Source organism: Malaclemys terrapin, chromosome 4 (genome assembly GCF_027887155.1).
Source record: "Malaclemys terrapin pileata isolate rMalTer1 chromosome 4, rMalTer1.hap1, whole genome shotgun sequence".
NCBI lineage: Eukaryota > Metazoa > Chordata > Testudines > Emydidae > Malaclemys > Malaclemys terrapin.
Window position 1 is genome coordinate 67505248 of NC_071508.1, and position 21846 is coordinate 67527093.

Here is a 21846-nt window from a genome sequence, read left to right on the forward strand (position 1 = left end):
TGATGGGACCAAAAACATCGTCGCAGGTGGTTCTGGGTACAGCCTCACCTCCTTCCTCCCTCCCTCCCTCCCTGCATGAAAGCAACGGACGGCAGACAACCATTTTCGCGCCTTTTTTCCTGGGTGGGTGAACACTGCAGACTCCATACCACGGCAAGCATGGAGCCCGCTGAGGTCAAGACAGCACTCATGAATATTGCAAACACCTCGCGCGTTCTCGTGGAGTTTATGCTCAGCCAGGACCAGAAAAACGAGGCGAGGAGGCAGCGGCGGCGGCAGCGCAGCGACAAGCATGATGAGGACATGGACACGGACACGGACACAGAATTCAGTGAAACCACAGGCCCCGGTGCTTTGGAGATCATGTTGTTAATGGGGCAGATTCTATCCATGGAACGCCGATTCTGGGCAAGGGAAACAAGCACAGACTGGTGGGACCGCATAGTGTTGCAGGTCTGGGACGATTCCCAGTGGCTGCGGAACTTTCGCATGCGTAAGGGCACTTTCATGGAACTTTGTGACTTGCTGTCTCCTGCCCTGAAACGCCAGAATACCAAGATGAGAGCAGCCCTCACAGTTGAGAAGCGCGTGGCGATAGCCCTGTGGAAGCTTGCAACGCCAGACAGCTACCGGTCAGTCGGGAATCAATTTGGAGTGGGCAAATCTACGGTGGGGGCTGCTGTGATGCAAGTAGCCAAAGCAATCACTCAGGTGCTGCTACGAAAGTTAGTGACTCTGGGAAATGTGCAGGCTATAGTGGATGGTTTTGCTGCAATGGGATTCCCTAACTGTGGTGGGGCAATAGACGGAACCCATATCCCTATCTTGGCACCGGAGCACCAAGCCACCGAGTACATAAACCGCAAGGGGTACTTTTCAATGGTGCTGCAAGCACTTGTGGATCACAAGGGACGTTTCACCAACATCAACGCGGGCTGGGCGGGAAGGGTTCATGACGCTCGTGTCTTCAGGAACACTACTCTGTTTAAAGGGCTGCAGCAAGGGACTTACTTTCCAGACCAGAAAATAACCGTTGGGGATGTTGAAATGCCCATAGTTATTCTTGGGGACCCAGCCTACCCCTTAATGCCATGGCTTATGAAGCCATACACAGGCAGCCTGGACAGGAGTCAGGAGCTGTTTAACTACAGGCTAAGCAAGTGCAGAATGGTGGTAGAATGTGCATTTGGCCGTTTAAAAGGTCGCTGGCGTTCATTATTGACTCGCTCTGACCTCAGCCAAAGAAATCTCCCCATTGTTATTTCTGCTTGCTGTGTGCTCCACAATCTCTGTGAAAGTAAGGGGGAGACCTTTATGGCGGGGTGGGAGGCTGAGGCAAATCGCCTGGCTGCTGATTACGCGCAGCCAGACACCAGGGCGATTAGAAGATCACACCATGAAGCGCTGTGCATCAGAGAAGCTTTGAAAACCAGTTTCATGGCTGGCCAGGCTACCGTGTGAAATATCTGTTTGTTTCTCCTTCATGAAAACCCTCCCCCTTTACTGACTGATTTTCTGTAAGGAACCCACCCTGCCCCTTCCCCCAGCTTTCTTTCAAACCAAATAAAGTCACTATCATTTAAAAATCATTTATTCTTTATTAATAGATTAGAAAAAGAGGGAGGGAACCCGGGTGGTATTTGGGAGGAGGATTGCTGGGAAGGAAAAAGCCACAAAGAAAAGGTTAAAAAAATGACAGCCTTTTGCTTGGGCTGTCTACTGGGGTGGAATGGGAAGGTGTACGGAGCCTCCCCCCCCGCGTTCTTACACGTCTGGGTGAGGAGGATACGGAACATGGGGAGGGGGGAGGGTGGAACAGGGGCTGAAGCGGCAGTCTGTTTTCCAGCAGCCGTTCCTGAACCTCCACCAGACGCCGGAGCAGCCCCAGCGTTGCATCCTTCATCCTCTGGTCTTCCTGCCGCCATCTCTCGTCTCGATCGTCTCTCCTCTCCTCACGTTGGTCCCTCCTCTCCTCACGTTGGTCCCTCCTCTCCTCACGTTCACTGACTTCTTTCCTATACTTTGAAACTGTTTCCTTCCACTCATTCAGATGAGCTCTGTCACTCCTGCTGGATTGCATAATTTCAGAAAACATGTCCTCCCGCGTCTTCTTCTTACGACGCCTTATCTGTGATAACCTTCGGGATGGAGGAGGGAGGCTTGAGGAATTTGCAGCTGCTGTAGGGAGGGGAAAAAAGAGAGAATTGTTTTAAAAGCTACATTTTGCAGAACAATGCTTATACTCTTTCACGGTGACCAACACTGTTCACATTACATAGCACATGTGATTTCTGTGCAAGGTCGCATTTTGCCTCTTAATGCTGAGTGCTTGTGGCTTTGCTGCTAGAGATCACAGGTCTGGGCAACAGAATTCGGCTTGCATGCGGCCATGGTAAGCCATTGTTTTACAGCTTCTGCACCCTCCTTTCCCACATACCAAGCATAGCCTGTAGAGTGCTGCAGAAGCCTGGCCAATCTCAGCCAGTTGGGGGGGGGGGGCAGTGTGGGGGGGCTTGTCTGGGCCCCTTCAGGCAAGTAGAGTGCTGCGGTTTTTCTGTTAATATTCAGCAGCACCAGAAAACAAACTAACCCCCCCCCCCCCCGCCATGAATTCTCTGGGATGATCACGGTACCCCTCCCCCCACCGCATGGCTGGTATCAGGGAAGATCCCTGCAGGCACCAAACTACCCCCCCCCGCCGCCGACCCCCCCCCTCGCCATGAATTCTCTGGGATGATCACGGTACCCTCCCCCCACTGCGTGGCTGGTAACAGGGAAGATCCCTGCTAGCCAAACGCGGAAAACTTCAGGGCCAATTTCCCATCTGCGCTTGGCTAACTGCAGGGAAGGATTTATTTTCCGCCACAGGCAAACAGCCCAGTAGGAACGGCCACCTCTGTCCCCTTAATTAAGTTCCCGTATTTCAACCAGGTTACCAGGAGTGATATCACTCTCCTGAGGATTACACAACAAGATAAAGAACGGATGTTGCTTGAATGCCAGCAAACACCGGGACCATACGCTGCCAGGCTTTGTCAGGCAATGATACCAGATTACTTGCTGCAAGCATGGCGTGGTCAAGTGTCCTACCATGGAGGAGGGAATAAGGATGCACTGCCCAGAAACCTTCTGGCAAGGCTTTCGGAGTACCTCCAGGAGAGCTTCATGGAGATGTCCCTGGAGGATTTCCGCTCCATCCCCAGACACGTTAACAGACTTTTCCAGTAGCTACAGACTTTTCCAGTAGCTGAACTGACCGCGAATGCAAAGTCAGGCAAAGTAATCATTAAAAACCGTTTGCTTTTAAAACAAGTTTTATATTTTAAAAGGTAAACTCACCTGAGGTCCCTTCCATGGGGTCAGAGTCTTGGGTACTGGCTTGGGAGGCTTGGGAGGGTACTTCAGTCAGGGTGATAAAAAGATCCTGGCTGTTGGGGAGAATGGAGTGCTGTGTGCTCTCTGCAAGCTCATCCTCCTCCTCCTCCTCCTCCTCTACCCCATCGGCAGAATCCTCAGGCGTCGAGACTATCCCCGACCCAGAATCCACGAACAAAGGTGGGGTAGTGGTGGCAGCCCCCCCTAGAATTGCATGCAGCTCGGCGTAGTAGCGGCATGTCCGCGGCTCTGACCCGGAGCGACCGTTTGCCTCCTTTGTTTTTTGATAGGCTTGTCTGAGCTCCTTGACCTTCACGCGGCACTGCTCAGAGTCCCTATTGTGGCCTCTCTCCATCATGCCCTTGGAAATTTTTTCAAAAGTTTTTGCATTTCGTCTTTTAGAACGAAGTTCTGCAAGCACTGAATCCTCTCCCCATACAGCGATCAGATCCAGTACCTCCCTCACGGTCCATGCTGGTGCTCTTTTTCGATTATCAGCCTGCATGGTTACCTGTGCTGATGAGGTATCTGTGGTCACCTGTGCTCTCCACGCTGGGCAAACAGGAAATGAAGTTCAAATGTTCGCGGGGCTTTTCCTGTCTACCTGGCCAGTGCATCCGAGTTCGGATTGCTGTCCAGAGCGGTCACAATGATGCACTGTGGGATAGCTCCCGGAGGCCAATACCATCGAATTGCGGCCACACTAACCCTAATTCGAATTGCTAAAATCGATTTTGGCGCTACTCCGCTCGTTGGGGTGGAGTACAGAAATCGATTTAAAGGGCCCTTTACATCGAATTAAATGGCGTCGTTGTGTGGACGGTTACAGGGTTAATTCGAATTAAAGCTGATAAATCCGAATTAAAGTCGTAGTGTAGACCAGGCCTAAGACACTACAACTTCCACTAGGAATACATCAATAATCCAAGAAGAAATCTTAAAGAACTAATCGTTGTATGATATAACTATCAGGAAATGCAGAGAGCAATATTCTAGTTCTGGCTGCTAAATGCCAGAAATAATATAAAAGAGACAAGGTGGGTGAGGTAATATATTTTATTGGAGCAGTTTCTGTTGGGGAGAGAGACAAGCTTTCGAGCTTACAAAGAGCTCTTCAGAATACGAGGCAATTTTGTTTGTTCTGTTCTCCTAACTGGTGAACCTTCTTGAACTACTAGGACACAGTACTATTTATATATAGGCAGTGGATTCATTAACAGTTTCTTATCAGTGTAAATGATCTAGGTAGGAACAATTGATTTCTCCCAGGAATTAATTGGACACGATCAATCCCTGAATCACCAGCGTGACAAGATCATTCATCAGCTGCTTAATGTCACAATGGGCTAAGCTTGTCCTTTCAGTTGGGACAAGATGGAATACCCTTAGGGGGAGGAGGAGGTTTAAATCATTAGGCTGTTGACAATTAATGTTTGTACTGCTGTCTCCCACAGCCTCATTACTCTTAATACTGAAGTGAACGTCGTTGAGCTCAGAGGGGCTTTGTGATGTTTTATGATTTCTGTGTAATTTTATCCCCTTTTCAAACTCAGTTCTCCAAATACACATAATTATAGCAGAGATACAAGGAAAATGAAAAGCAAAATCACTATGCATTAAAATAACAGCTCTTATTGAAGCCAGTTTGTTGCTAGGACTGGCCTAGGTTTTGTAGGGCTTTAACCATCTCCCTCCCCACCTATGACATCCTCCCTGATGACAACCTCTATGTATTTGTCAGTGTGGTTGTATATGCTAAGAGGGGGAATCTGTACACTATAATTTTGATGTTAGCATTCTATTTTGTGGGAAAATCCTTGTATGCAGTGGAGAAGGATGATACTAAGAGAGAAGAATCTTCTGCAGGTTTTAGAAGAAGAGAGAAAGGCAGGGTATGGTACTATTTGCTCCTATGTCTGGCAGCCTTTTTAAACTGGTACATAAGCAAATACCTTCTATTGGATTGTCCCAATGAGATGATTTGGCTCATAGCAGATGGAATTTGTCACTAGACATTTCATATATTAGTTTCTGAGCATGAATTCACTTGCAATTTATAGTTTCAAATTTGCTGTCTCCAAAACCAAGGACACAGCTGCCCATCTATAGCACTTAAACAAGCATAGAAATAGGTTCAGTTTTAAGGTAGCATACATAAGAGAATGACAAAGAGGAAAGTGCTACATTTCAGAAATTAATTTCAACAGCATTTCTATTTGGTACTAGAATATACCTTCTTACTACTGGAATAGTGGGGAAAAGTAATTTCCTTAATTTTTATATGAAGTTTATATATAAAATTAGGCATATGTACCTCTTCCATAGCACCCAAAATTTGCTGAAAAGGATGCCAGAAAAATGTTCATGGTAGGTATGCCATGCTACACTCTTTAACATAGTACCAAGCACAGTGGGTATGTGTTTAAAACTGTGCCTATGTCATTCACAACTGAAAGCTACATTCATTCTGCTGAGCCAAATGTATATGCCTACTGCAAGGCATGGGGATACTGATCCTACACCATTTAGTCTGTTCATTTCAACAAGAGGCCTCTGCCATCACTAGCAGATCCAGAGTGGCCTTCTACATTCCACAGGCTACTGACGCTTATTCATATTGAAACAAAGAGGGACATAAATCGTGGCCTGGAAGATAATGATGACTACTGAAGCATTAACCTACCATCCGGTTTTTACATTGAGTTGCACTGTAGTGTGACAGTATTGTGTGATGTAAGTTATTTTCCTCCTGGCTCCTCTCATTGTTTTCCAAGCCGAGCTCTTTTTCATATTCAGCAAAAGTGGTATATCTTCATAGTGGAATGTCTGATCCAAATATTGGTAGGGCATCCTGCCAGTAGTTTCCTTTCCCCATTTCAGAACACTGCATCTAGTTGTTTATCTCACCTTGTGACAGTGATCTCCTGTAACTGGTGAGTGTAGCACAGATCGTATGGCTCATAATTGCTAAAAGCAAAGCTGTAATATTTGTGAACAGAACATTGTTTAAGACTATTGGAATATATCCATTAAGAGTGAGGAAATAAGTTTTGTCTGGATGGGCTCAATAGTGCTCCCATTGAAAACAATTAAATTTTTGCCACTGACTACAATGCGAGCAAAATAGGGTTCAAATGATTGTGTGAAATGGCAGAGGTGTTATTACCAGCAATGCAAGAAGAAATGATTGCTTAGGCCATTTGTGTGTGTATGACAGCACAAATATGTGCTTCATAATTTATATGTATGGAATTTACAATATGCAAAATCAATTGCTCATTTTAGGATAACTTAGAAATATTTTAATTGAACAAAAGTCTTTTATTTGATAAACTGACAGAATTGCATACTGTACTCTTCCACACCCATCCCATCCAAATCAGGTTTTCTGGATCTTTCTATAGATTACTTACGTACAGGGGAAAAAATGACACAAATCATTCTTTGTCTGCTTTTCCAATAATGTCAAAAGCATGTGTCACTGACTGTCAGTTTGAGATTGTTGTTGGAAACATGAAATAAATTGCAAGGGACTAACAAGAACAATTTTCAGAAGGTACGTGAGATATAAATATATATGCACCTCACTAGTCAGCAGACATATGTTGGCATCTGGAATTACTATAGTAACCAGAGCTAATAGCCAGCATACACAATTCACTAATTACAACAGGAAAAAGCTGGACCCTGTGCACTGCACTGGCAAATTGGTCCCAGTAGTATCTAAAGTATTTCACTGTTGTCATTATAGCCTCAAGCAAAGTCAGGATATTTGAACAGAGTATGGTTTCTGCAACCTATTAAAGATATTATATCCCTATTTATAATCTAGTTCCATGAACTGAACATTCCAGTAGAAGAATATTTACTGTAGAAATTTTGGAATATGGAGTTTTTAAAGGCAGTTGTGTTTAGTTTATGGGCCAGCTATTTTAAAAAACGTGGCTAAAGTCACCTTTCTCATTAACCTTTCAGTTTCTCATATACTGCTTGCTTTTTCAGCACAAGAAAGTAATTGCTTTTTGATTTGTAATGTTTCTGTGAACTGGACATACTATATATGAAAAGATCTCCTCACAGTTGCATATAAGTTTGCTCTGCAATGGTTTAACTTCCACCAAAGTCTAATCTTCTAAACTTGTCTGTAAATATGTGAGGTCTAAGTCCCTACTGCCATGTACCTCTTGTAGTCATTTACACCCGTGCAAAGTGAATGTGAAATGCCAAAATACCTGTAACATACCAGAAGAGTAGCATTGTACAGCTACTTTGCACAGGCATAGTTGACTACACAAGGTGTATAGCAGAGGAGGTTTTGGTTTTGTGTGTTATAATTGAGAAGAAATTATAGCACAAATATGAAATTCCTTAAATTTAGTCTTATGCTTCTTTTCTTTCCTGTACAGATACTCAGGATGGGATGCTTTAGGCCCCAGTTCAACCCTTTATATTCATCAACAGTGGTAAGCATCATGTTGGCTAGTGCTGATCGGTCTCTGGGACCACTACCTTGGCATAACATTGACCAGGTTGGAAAACCAAATGTTAAGTGAGAATTCTCTTGAACACTTTTTTTTCCTGCTTGTCAAAGTAGAGTTATGTGATATAATTAATTGAGTCATTGGATTTCTATAACATTGCAAAAGTACAATATTCTGCCAATAATATTGAATACAATACACACAGTCACAATCACTTCAAAGAGGGATATAACTGAGTGAATTTTATCTTCCCTTTTGCATATAGGATGCATATGTTATAGCACCAACTTTCCACATTACCACTGTAGCAGGAAAATGCACAATCCACAGTGCTATTTAAAAGATTCTTTATTCTGCTTCTTTTATATACAGAATTAAAAGCCAGAATCAGGTTGAACTTTCAGCAGGATATCTCAGAATCTAAACCACAGGATTAAGATTTATATACATCATTCCACAATTTGCATCTTTGCATATTACAGTCAGCTCTTTAAGTGGGTTGGTTTCCAAATGAAATAGTGATTTAAAAAATATTGTAAGAACTAGGAATGGGGCAAGCTTCCCAAAATAGTTTTGGGTTCACAAAAACTGGCTGGAATTTGAACTTTTTTGTCCATGAAATTTGCAATCTATCTTTTTTTTTAATTTCCCAAAGGTAATCAACTAATAATAATAATAATAATAATTAATTAATAAAGCTAAAGAAAGACAGTATTATTCTATTAGATATATCTGGATTACGTTTTTTTCTCTCCACTATGTCCCAAACCACGCCAGTAGTGCAAAGCTTTGGAAGTTCATCTATTACTTCCAAGGTCATGACTCTGATGTTGACTCAGTTAGTGTACTGGATTGCTGAGATGTGCTGGGTAAGAAAGCAGTGTAAGCTGGGAGTAGTATGCACAATATCTCTTTTCCTTTCTACCTCATCCTCCCCCACATTCAGAGTGTAAGTGGGTGGATGGGTTTTTTGTTTGTTTGTTTGTTAGGAAAATGCATGAATTCCTTTTTATTGCTTTTATAGCCTCTTAGTTGCAGTCTGAGTTGCAGTTTGGGCTTAAGGCCCAAATTTGTAAAGGTATTTAAAGGTTGCTGTACTCAGCATTCTCTTTCTAAAACACACAACCCCCTGCACATACCTTCCATATACTTTCCAGTTATTTCATGGAAGGATTGAATATCTTTTTGGTATAACTTTCATTGTGTCTATTGCCAAGTCATGTGTTAGAATTGAAAAATCTCTGGTTTAATACATAAAACAGGTTAGTTTAAACCCATTCAGTCAGAGACTCTGTCATGTTTTCTTTGTTAATGAAAACAAGTTCCAGAAAATGGTTCATATATCTTCTAAGTCCTAGAGATAGTAATTTGTTAAAGATAGTTATTTTTAGTATTATAGCAGCCAAAAACCCAAATACCAGGGTCCTGTAGTGCTAGCTGTAAACTTATACATATTAAAGGATGGTCCCAGATCCAAAGAATTTACAATCTAAACAGACAAGGTGGGATTGTTGTCTCTATTTTATAGATGGGGGACCCGAGGCATAGAGAGATTAAAGCCCAGATCCTAAAGGGTATTTAGGGTCCTAACTTCTAGTGAAATCAGTGGAAGTTGGGAGGCTAACCTACCTTTGAGGATCTGGGCTTAAGGCCCAAGTTTGTTGCTGTACTCAGCACTCCAAGACCTAACTGTTTAGGAACGTAAATCTCATTTTTAAAAGGGATTTACATATTTAGGAGCCTAAATCACATTGCCTGTCAATGGGATTTGGGTTCTTAAGTGCCTACATCTTCTGAAAATATTTGAGTTCCTAAATCAGTTAGGTTTTGCAACGCAGAGCACATTAAAGCCTAAATACCCTTAAAAATCTGGGCCTAAATGACTTGCTTGGGGTCACATATGGATTCTTTGGCTGAGCCAGAAACTTAACCCAGCTGTATGAAGTCCTAGTCCAGTGCCTTAATTGCAAGTCTATCTTTCCTCCATTGTGAGAGATCCAATCATTTTTTACATGCTTCATAAAGTGATGGCAACCCTTAATAATAAAACCTTTAAGAAAAAAGTATATAATAGGTATTTAATACACTACTTTTAATAAAATTGTTGGTCACCATGTGCTCTGATTGTAAACTTTGTCTAAGTCAAATCCTTATTCCTTTGGCAGAGCTAGAATGAAAAGTAATTAACTTCATATCAAGCAAGTAGAAAATAGTAGCTTTTCAACCACAATGAAATGCTTAAATCTGAAAAAGTGATGAAGCCTTGGGAATTAGAGGCACATTACTGTGGTGAACTGAAAGGGTGACCTGCCCTGGAGGAATAGAAAGTAGTAATAATGTTCATGTCTCATCTGTCAGAAAGGTGTAGGAGACATTTCTTGTTACCTAATGGCTGTCTCCTTTCTTGAAATATTGAGGGGATTAGAAACACCTTGCATAATTTATGTGCATTGTCATTATTCCAGGACTATACATTATAGTTCCCACAGACTGATTACATTGTAACAGTCTGGACCATATGTATGGTTTATACAGGTAACATAATACTTGCAAATTACATGTGCTATGTGCCAGTAAAATTAGTTTGGGGTACTTATGCATCAGTCCTATAACAGCTAAACAAACAAAGATTTATATATTAGATCTATCTCCTACATTTTTATAGGGGAAGTCAGATTGATTTTCCCTCTCTCATAGATTTGCTAATGAAACACAGCATTAGAAAGGTAACTCTATTACTACTAAAGATGCCAATATTCTCAGGAATATATGGAGTTCTGTTCTTGTGTGCCTTGTTCCCAGATTTGCATGGTTTTAGGGGCAAAAACCTCAGGTCCTGTAAATCAGGGTAGCTGCAGAGCTATGCAGTTGATTATCAGATCCCTAGAGAGATAAAAGAAGGCAACTCTGGATATAATTTCTGAGTTGGATTTTTAGTATTATGATTTGTGGTGTGGTGTGGTGTTATGTTATATTTTCCATTGTAAACGTAAAGTTCCAGATATCTTAATTGAGTCACTCTATAAATATTATCACTGGAATATTTCATGCCATCTTTTTGAGAGTATCCCACTGCTTAAAAACCACTGGCGCTATATGGCTCTTTGGGAGGAAGATTTCACTAGGATCTATGGCCTGGTCTACACTACGACTTTAATTCGGATTTATCAGCTTTAATTCGAATTTACCCTGTAACCGTCCACACAACGACGCTATTTATTTCGATGTAAAGGACCCTTTAAATCGATTTCTGTACTCCACCCCGACGAGCGGAGTAGCGCCAAAATCGAGTTTAACATTTCGAATTAGGGATAGTGTGGCCGCAATTCGATGGTATTGGCCTCCGGGAGCTATCCCACAGTGCATCATTGTGACCGCTCTGGACAGCAATCTAAACTCGGATGCACTGGCCAGGTAGACAGGAAAAGCCCCGCGAACATTTGAACTTCATTTCCTGTTTGCCCAGCGTGGAGAGCACAGGTGACCACAGATACCTCATCAGCACAGGTAACCATGCAGGCTGATAATCGAAAAAGAGCACCAGCATGGACCGTGAGGAAGGTACTGGATCTGATCGCTGTATGGGGAGAGGATTCAGTGCTTGCAGAACTTCGTTCTAAAAGACGAAATGCCAAAACTTTTGAAAAAATCTCCAAGGGCATGATGGAGAGAGGCCACAATAGGGACTCTGAGCAGTGCCACGTGAAAGTCAAGGAGCTCAGACAAGCCTATCAAAAAACAAAGGAGGCAAACGGTCGCTCCGGGTCAGAGCCGCGGACATGCCGCTTCTACGCCGAGCTGCATGGAATTCTAGGGGGGGCTGCCACCACTACCCCACCTGTGATCGTGGATTCTGGGTCGGGGATAGTCTCATCAGCGACGCCTGAGGATTCTGCCGATGGGGGAGAGGAGGAGGAGGAGGAGGAGGATGAGCTTGCAGAGAGCACACAGCACTCCATTCTCCCCAACAGCCAGGATCTTTTTATCACCCTGACTGAAGTACCCTCCCAAGCCTCCCAAGCCAGTACCCAAGACTCTGACCCCATGGAAGGGACCTCAGGTGAGTTTACCTTTTAAAATATAAAACTTGTTTTAAAAGCAAACGGTTTTTAATGATTACTTTGCCTGACTTTGCATTCGCGGTCAGTTCAGCTACTGGAAAAGTCTGTTAACGTGTCTGGGGATGGAGCGGAAATCCTCCAGGGACATCTCCATGAAGCTCTCCTGGAGGTACTCCGAAAGCCTTGCCAGAAGGTTTCTGGGTAGTGCATCCTTATTCCCTCCTCCATGGTAGGACACTTGACCACGCCATGCTTACAGCAAGTAATCTGGTATCATTGCCTGACAAAGCCTGGCAGCGTATGGTCCCGGTGTTTGCTGGCATTCAAGCAACATCCGTTCTTTATCTTGTTGTGTAATCCTCAGGAGAGTGATATCACTCCTGGTAACCTGGTTGAAATACGGGAACTTAATTAAGGGGACAGAGGTGGCCGTTCCTACTGGGCTGTTTGCCTGTGGCGGAAAATAAATCCTTCCCTGCAGTTAGCCAAGCGCAGATGGGAAATTGGGCCTGAGTTTTTCGCGTTTGGCTAGCAGGGATCTTCCCTGTTACCAGCCACGCGGTGGGGGGGAGGGGTACAGCGATCATCCCAGAGAATTCATGGCGAGAGGGGGGGGGGTGGTTAGTTTGTTTTCTGGTGCTGCTGAATGTTAACAGAAAAACCGCAGCACTCTACAAGCTATGCTTGGTATGTGGGAAATGAGGGCGCAGAAGCTGTAAGACAATGGCTTACCATGGCCGCATGCAAGCCGAATTCTGTTGCCCAGACCTGTGATCTCTAGCAGCAAAGCCACAGGCACTCAGCATTAAGAGGCAAAATGCGACCTTGCACAGAAATCACATGTGCTATGTAATGTGAATAGTGTTGGTCACCGTGAAAGAGTATAAGCATTGTTCTGCAAAATGTAGTTTTTTAAACAATTCTCTCTTTTTTCCCCTCCCTACAGCAGCTGCAAATTCCTCAAGCCTCCCTCCTCCATCCCGAAGGTTATCACAGATAAGGCGTCGTAAGAAGAGAATGCGAGACGAGATGTTTTCTGAAATTATGGAATCCAGCCGCAGTGACAGAGCTCATCTGAATGAGTGGAAGGAAACAGTTTCAAAGTATAGGAAAGAAGCCAGTGAACGTGAGGACAGGAGGGACCAATGTGAGGACATGAGGGACCAACGTGAGGAGAGGAGGGACCAACGTGAGGAGAGGAGAGACGCTCGAGATGAGAGGTGGCGGCAGGAAGACCAGAGGAGGCAGGATGCAACGCTGGGGCTGCTGCGTGAGCAAACAGACATGCTCCGGCGTCTGGTGGAGCTTCAGGAACGGCTGCTGGAAAACAGACTGCCGCTACAGCCCCTGTACCCTCCTCCCCCCTCCCCATGTTCCATATCCTCCTCACCCAGACGTGTAAGAACGCGGGGGGGGGAGGCTCCGTACACCTTCCCATTCCACCCCAGTAGACAGCCCAAGCAAAAGGCTGTCATTTTTTTAACCTTTTCTTTGTGGCTTTTTCCTTCCCAGCAATCCTCCTCCCAAATACCACCCGGGTTCCCTCCCTCTTTTTCTAATCTATTAATAAAGAATAAATGATTTTTAAATGATAGTGACTTTATTTGGTTTGAAAGAAAGCTGGGGGAAGGGGGAGGGTGGGTTCCTTACAGAAAATCATGCTTGTCGCTGCGCTGCCGCCGCCGCTGCCTCCTCGCCTCGTTTTTCTGGTCCTGGCTGAGCATAAACTCCACGAGAACGCGCGAGGTGTTTACAATATTCATGACTGCTGTCTTGAGCTCAGCGGGCTCCATGCTTGCCGTGGTATGGAGTCTGCAGTGTTCACCCACCCAGGAAAAAAGGCGCGAAAATGGTTGTCTGCCATCCGTTGCTTTCATGCAGGGAGGGAGGGAGGGAGGAAGGAGGTGAGGCTGTACCCAGAACCACCTGCGACGATGTTTTTGGTCCCATCAGGCACTGGGATCTTAACCCACAATCCCAATGGGCGCGGGAGACTGCGGGAACTATGGGATAGCTATGGGATAGCTACCCACAGTGCAACGGTGCAGAAATCGACGCTAGCCCAGGTACTTGGACGCACACCACCGAATTAATGTGCTTAGTGTGGCCGCATTCATTTCGACTTTATACAATCTGTTTTTCAAATCCGAATTATATAAATTCGGATTAATCCCGTAGTGTAGACATACCCTTAGTCTGATGGGAACTAACCACAAATGGATCTCAATGTGAAGGAGAGTAAAAGAGTCAACTTCCTCCACAGCAATGACTTCCTGTGCTCCAGACCCACAAAGAGTCAGAGCCACAGATGGGGCTAAGAAGATGTGCATTGTTTCTCACACAAACAGCAATGAATTTGCTATGGATCCAAAGTGGCTTTTGCATGCTCCCCACATGTGGGCAGCCCATTGATGCATTGCCCTAGGAACAGAACAGCTCACCTCATGTTCTAGATCTAGAGGACAGTACTCTGCCTCTATACCATTTCAACCCATGCTTAACTTTAAGCAATTGCTTAAGTCCTGTTGAAGTAAAGGTGACTTAAGCACAAGTTTGAAGCCAAGAACGTGCTGAACCAGGGCCTAAATAAATAAATAAATGTTTCTAAAAGTGCATTGTTAAACACGTGATAAAGTATAACCCATTCATTTTATTAGATTTTTTTTTTTACATACATGAAGTATGGAGAGGGGAAGTTATCTACCCTCCACTTAGAATTAAATATTACTTCCTCTCCCACATCATTTTGGGGCATAGATAGAGACAGATAAAAATATAGACTTAGGTTCCAGTCTTGCAAAGATTTATGTATGCATTCAATTTCACACACTGAAAGCAGTGCCATATACTTCAGTGGGACTAATCGCGACCCAGTGCATAGATTTATGCACCTGTTTAAGTCTTTGCAAGGTTGAGACCTTACTATATTGTTTCGCAAATCTAGGGTTTATTACTTTTTTAAATTTGACTTGTGTTTAATGAAACTACAGTGAACTGCCCTATACCTATAATCATAAGTGAAATCCTTAGTATGGATAACCAGGATACATTTTTCCAGCCTTTAGTTCTCTCTATATTCAGGGAACAAGGTCTGACAATATTGCTAAAACCTTTCAGTAGGTTTGAGCATACTAAAAAATTAATAGGTTTACAGCAAAAATGTCTGCTAGTTAATTAGGCTCTCTCTGTGTGTCACTCTCTCTACTGAAGTGGCTCTATCCTGAAATTTTTACCGTATGCTATAAAATCAATAGGTTGCTGAGGTTGTTGCTGTCAGGAGCCAGCATATTGCTGATATTGTTCTGCAACAGCTATCTGTCTGCAAAAAAAAAAAAGTCCAACCCAAAAATACATTGACAGATATGATCACTCAATCTCTCACACAAATTAAATAGGAAAAAATATATTTCTGTCCTCTTAATGGCATTGAGATCACACAGGGCAAACCAAATTACAATTGTTTATTTATACAAGCTATCCTAGTTGAATGTTTTTACCTATGTTGGGAGATGTACATATTTCTACATTGAAATAGAATTAACTAATTCACCAGAATTGGAAATAGGCAAACTTTTCTCAAGCCTGTCTTATACCTTGCTTTTCTCCTTATTGACTTGCAAGTCCTTGTCTAGTCTATGCTAGCATCTACCATATATATTTTCATTATTTTTAACACAATATGACTTTATTCATGACAGGCTGGGTTGAAATAGGAAATATAATGGTACTTTCCTAGCCGTACTCATTTGAGTTGTCAAAATGGTACCCCAAAATGAGACACCATGTATCAATTCTTCGTAATATATCATCCCTCTCCTTTCTTGTGTTCTGTGATCCCAGTGAAATAATTGATAGTTGACTCTTAACTGATCGTTTGGTTTCAGAATTAACAGCTCATTGAGACAAATAAGGGGAATTCATGTTTCTTATAGTTATTGTTTTCTGCTGTCTGAAGACTCAGGCAGACAGACCTTCATTGGTTTACACTTACTTCACAGCCTGAAGCTTATTTTTGAAACTATATATGTGCTAGAGACATTTATTTTAATGACAGCCTAGATTTTTCAGCTCAAAGTACTGGGGCCAAATGGTATTGACTTGCTAAGACATTAGACTTCTGGTGACAGATATGTAGCTAGAACTACTTCAGCTACTGCAAGAATTTTGCAAAAGCCCAAACCTACAGTCCTAAAATAGGCAAAATTGATGTCAGTGGGGCTTTTGCCAAAATGGTGCTCTGATTCAGGCAAGAATCTCTTTTCAGGACTGCACTTTAGCACATACTTTAAGTGCTGTCTTGAATAGGGATAGAATTAAGCATATGCTTATGTGCTTTCCTGATTTGGGGGCCAAGAATGTAGGAAAAGACCCTAAAACAGCAAATCCAGATTTATTTTTGATTTGATTACAAAAGAGCTCAAGAGGAACACTTTCCAACTGTTATAAACTTACCCTGATCTTTCAATGCTGCAGGCACAGGCAATATTTTAGAGTCTCCTGCAGATCATCTGCAATGTCAGCAGGTGTATTGCTTTATCCAGTTTCCTACCATATTGTGGATGTGAATTTACTTATAGGAAGTACATAATGTGATTTCCTCTGCACCTGTCAAACTGCCAAACACAACTGACAGCTTCTTCAAAGAAAAAAATGTATTAAACGTGGTGTTTGTTTTCAGTTGTAATTTGGTACAGGGTCATGCGAAGAGGGATTATTACTTACCACAACATCTCTTCTTTCTGCTGAAACAGTGGGGAACTGTTTTCATTAGATTACTGTATTTGTTATTACAAGCTGGGAGAAAATGATACATCGTCCTAGATTGCCCTTGAAATCCTGGCCTCATTAAAGTCCATTGACTTTAGTATATGTTCTTCTGATACAAAGGAAGATGATGAGAAACATCAACTTTCACTCTGCAAAGGATGAGGATTGTAATAGCTCAAATGTTTGTATAAATATTTTAATTATCCTGCCTTTTTGTTACTAGGCCGTGTATTTTGGATAACTACTATCCTCTCCCTGCCACACCAAAAAAGTAAGTTTTACCTCAGCTATTGGTTCAAATATTTCTATGCAATCAGATGTCTTGGAGCCAACCTGCAGGTCAGCCTCAAATGCTATTTTAAAGTTTCAGTTAAACTTGTTATGTTTCTTCTGACTCCAGAGTTACATGTACAAAAAGGTTCCAGGCTAGAGTCCATCCGATAAATATTTCTTTTGGTTCTGTTTAGGGTCTCTTGCATATTTTGGAAATTACTAATTCTGAAATCCCACTAACCAGAGTCAATTGGGAACACTCATGGCTGGATACATAGTTATATCAGAGTCCTTTGTTTCAATAGATTTCAAACACCATGAACTCTATTACCCATTATTTATATCTGGTACAGTATTTACAAGATGATATTTCTCAGATGGGCTCCTAGTTCCCGATTTAGTAAATAACTTAAGCAAATGAGAATTTTTAAATACATGAATAGTCCCAATGAAGTTAAGGAAATTACTCAGTAAGTTGCTTAAATACTTTGCTGAACTGCAATTTAAGGCCTCAATCCTGCATCAAGATTTGCTAGAGAGGATCCTTAGCCCTATGAAGAGTTCTCATTGATTTCAATAAGATTCTCCAAATGTGCAGAGGTCTGGGCTAGCAGATTGAAGTGTAAGATCAGGGCTTAAATTACTTTTATCTGATAGTAAAGTGAAGGCTTTTGGATTGTCATTAGGAAAAATTAGGGTTTCCATGACTACTGTGGTTCATTGACACACTCAAAAAAAAAAAAAAAAAGTTGACCATGATTTGACTGAGATTCATCATGATCCTTTTTTGTGATATGACATAATAGAAAGGTTGATGATAAAAAGGAGCCAACCAGGGTTTCCAGCTGGTAGGGGCAGAAGCAGCCAAAGCAGGAACTGTTGGTCCTTGGAGAGCTACCTGTAGTTTTGACTGGACTTTCTCTGTACTGTGCTGATAAGCCATTTGTTCTAACCCTCTCTTCCCTCTCCCTGCCTACACTTCAGTTTCACTCCATACCTGCCCCTCTTACCTTCTTCCTCTCTGCCCTGTTCCTCACCCTCTTACCTTCCCCTTTCTTTCCATTCAGATGACACCTAAACCCTCCCAATAAATAATTGTGGAATAAATGCTGCCATCCCATTATTCACTCTGCTTGTGTGTTTATATTTCTTCCCTTACCTCTTGTCTGTTTAGATTGTAAGCTCCTTGGTGTGGGACTGCCTTTTTGTTCTGTTTGTACAACATCTAGCATCATGGGATCCTGGTCCATTACTAGAGCTTCTAAGTGCTACAATAATACAAATAATAAATAATAATTCCCATTCAATTATATTAAGTACTGCCATCTGCACTGACACATTTCATTTATTTTTTCCAGATTTTTTCTTTTTAACCTGCAGAATTTCTTTCCCTCTCCTCTTCATTGCTCTTCCCTTGTCACTGTTGCAACAGCTCACACTGTTATTTTCTTATTAAAAAACACACACATACACAAACACAGACACTCACAACAGACATTTTTTGTTTTTTACTTTTAATTAAAAAAAATCTGGTTGGTTTTTGTGGTAATAAGGAAGAAAGTAGTTGGAAGCATGATGTTTTAAAGAAGGCCTTTCCTATTATCCAGACTGTGCCCTAAGGGTGAAATTCACCCTGTGCAAAGGCCAGCACAAGGCCTCTGCATCACTTTCATCCTATTTAAAACCTCAGTATAGGATTTAGATAGCACATAGGCCTTGAGCTGGCCTTCTGCACAATGATGAATGTCATTCCTACAGTACACTTAATTGATTAATAGGGTGTTGTGTAGGCTTTTTGCACTGAGATGAATGTCACTCCTAGTACAATATTTAAAAACAACATACATCCTTTTTTGTTGTGTATTTTTTTCATCTATTTGTGATGGCTTTTTAAGATTCCTTTAAAATACTGTTGTCTGTGCTAAGTCTATTTTCTTCTTTTGTTTCCTTTTGCTGTTCCAGTGAGCATTGCTGATTATGTTTAGATTAAGAGTGAACTGATATAGAAAACCAACTTTAAACTTCTTCACTTTCTTCCTAATCTGGTAGATGACTCAGAGTTTCACTAAGCAAAAAGGACATTGGCCAGAAGAAAAAATAATTAAAAATGGGGGGGGGAAATATGTTGTTCACTTTTTCAGAAAACCAATTTTTTATATATAAAAAAATAAAAATTGTGCAAGTGATGTTAGTGCAAGGGATTTTTTTCCACAGGTCTAAACAAAATAAAGAGCACTTGTGGGATTACATATTTTATCAAAGAGGGATTTGGATGGAGAAGCTGTTGAGCTACATTGGGCTGAACATGAGAGCAGACTTTTCATTCCTGTATAGAGCAAAACATTTACATGGCATAAATAATTAAGTGGCAAAATCATGTTGCTAAAGGTCACAGTGATATTACAGAGTAGCTCTTGCATATAGTTTACTATGGGTTACTGAAATGATCATCTTGTGTACTCTTCTAATAGCACTGTAGCAGTGATATATTCTTGCATTAATCACATGCTTGCAGCTCATTGTAAATATTAGATATAGTGGGCCAAATTTTCTGCTGGCATCACTCCATTGAAGTCAATAGAAGGACACCAAGAGAGAATTTTGTCTAGTTCCCCATCCCCATTTTTATCTTTTTATTATTATTTGTATTACAATAGCAGCTACAAGCCTCAAGCAAAATCAGGGCTCATTGTGCTAGGCACTGTGCTAACCAGTGGTACCAGCTGACAGAACAAGGAGCAATGGTCTCAAGTTGCAGTGGGGGTGGTTTAGGTTGGATATTAGGAAAAACTTTTTCACTAGGAGGGTGGTGAAGCACTGGAATGGGTTACCTAGGGAGGTGATGGAATCACCTTCCTTAAGAGGTTTTTAAGGTCAGGCTTGACAAAGCCCTGGCTGGGATGATTTAGTTGGGGATTGGTCCTCCTTTGAGCAGGGAGTTGGACTAGATGACCTCCTGAGATCCCTTCCAACCCTGATATTCTATGATTCCATGATAGTTGTTGTCCAAAAGAGCTTATACCTGAGCTAGGCAAGGCCAAGGGTGGGAGGGGAAACAGAGGCAGAGAGAGAAGAAGTGAAGATCATACACCAGTAGCAGAGCTTGTAACAACCCAGGTTTTCTGACCCCTGGGCCAGTGCTCTGTCCATTAGATCACACTGTACATTGACTGTAAAATAAAATAATACAAAAATTACAGGCTATATTATAGTTATTTCAATCTAAAATAACATATCTGGAACTAATTAATCATAATACTTAGAAATTTACTAGGTGGTTCATGATATAGTCATTATCAACTACCATAGTAATCTTCAGAGCATTTAATTACTGTTTTAGTATTCATTATTTTAGTGACAAATGACAGTCGAGCTCTGTTAAATGTTGTTTGTTTTATTTCCTTAGGGTCTTTATCAAGAATGGTAAATTGTATTTTTTTCTTTTAAGCCCCATTGTGAATTTGTACATTCACATTCATTAACTAAAATGTTTCCTTCTCTGCTTATTTTAACATGACACACAGACTTGATTCCCTTCTGCATGAGTACAGTTTAGAAGATTGATGTTTAGCCTTTGTTATTGTGCTGCTTTTTTAAGGATGTGTACTGAAATGGATGATAATGTATTTCAACTGCATCGGCCTAGTTTTGTTCATAATGTTTTCAGCCTCATAAAAAAAGAAAGTACTTAGAGTGAGCTTGTAGCTAGGTCTAACTTGGCTGAACAAGAGAGCAGTGGGGAATAAAAGCCCTCAGTCTGCCTCTAGAGCGACTTTTCATGGCTCAAAACACAGCTGTGGGAGTGGTGGGGGGTGAAGTCTACGGGCAATGCTCCCATTGCTCATCTATCACGAGCAAGTGGATGGGGAAGACTGGAGCTGGCTGGATGCGAATGGGAAGCATGCTGCACTCTTTAAAGGGATATAGCAGATTTCTCCCATTCTCAGCTCAAGGTGAGAAGAGCACCAGAGCAGTTTTTATATCCAGTCTCTTCATTAAGGTGCCAAGATCTTTGGAAAATCTGGTCCATGGTATATAAATGTAAAATATTATAAGGTCCCTAAAATGCATGTCTTAAAATATATAAATTCCTATTTAAATAATAAAATAAAAGTTCTTATGGTCTTTCAGATTAATACATGGTCCATTCTCTAGATTCTTTAATGAGATTTTGTTTTATCTTTTAAAATTTATTTTAAAAGGGAAGGAAAATCCACAAACAATAATTCCGTCAAAATATTAACAGTCTGTGTAAGGGACCAGGGTGTAGATGGTCTGGCCTAGCAGTCACAGCTAGGCTGGAGTCCACACATCAGGGATGCTAGTCGGTGAGCAGGAGTCGGAGGAATTTTGAGAGCCAGGTTCAGTAAGCAAGAGTCAGGATCAGAGTTGGGATCAGAGTCAAGCTGGGCTTGGAGACCAAGATCAGAGGCAGTACCTGGAATTTTGACAGACTTACTATATTAATGTAATTGTTCTAGCTTTTTTTTTTTTTTAAATATGTGGCTGAATTAACTCTGTCACATTCTGCACTGTTTCTCTACAGTCTTGCTAGGAAAGGAATTACTGACTGAATTAAGGAATATAGTTGTATCGTAAGTTTGGCTTTTTATTGCTATTATCTGGTAATTATGCAGAACTAAACAAACTGTGGAATTGTTCCTGCCCACCCTTATTCACAAGATCAAGCATTGCTCATGCAAATAAAACCATTTTCTCAATCTACACTAATGAAACATGTTGTGCTGGACCCTCAGATGATATAAATCAGTGTGGCCCCACAATGGAGCTGTGCTGATGTACACCTATTGAGGCTCTGGCCCATTACAGCAAAGCAGACGGGCAGATTACGAGAGCCTTGCTCATAATGAATATGATAAGAACAGCCA

The 21846-nt window shown here is 41.8% G+C and overlaps 1 protein-coding gene across 2 annotated transcripts in view; it reads left to right on the plus strand.

The window, feature by feature from the left end:
- FANCF (FA complementation group F) overlaps positions 1-21846 on the plus strand; it is a 72647-nt gene that overhangs the window by 14334 nt on the left and 36467 nt on the right. Inside the window, exon 2 of one of the 2 annotated variants that reach the window (XM_054028767.1) lies at positions 12864-13257. The exons of the other annotated variant lie outside the window; for it this stretch is intronic. The gene's annotated coding sequence lies outside the window, so the exon portion shown is untranslated. Of the gene's footprint in view, positions 1-12863; positions 13258-21846 lie in introns of those variants that run through there. 2 annotated transcript variants of the gene reach the window in all.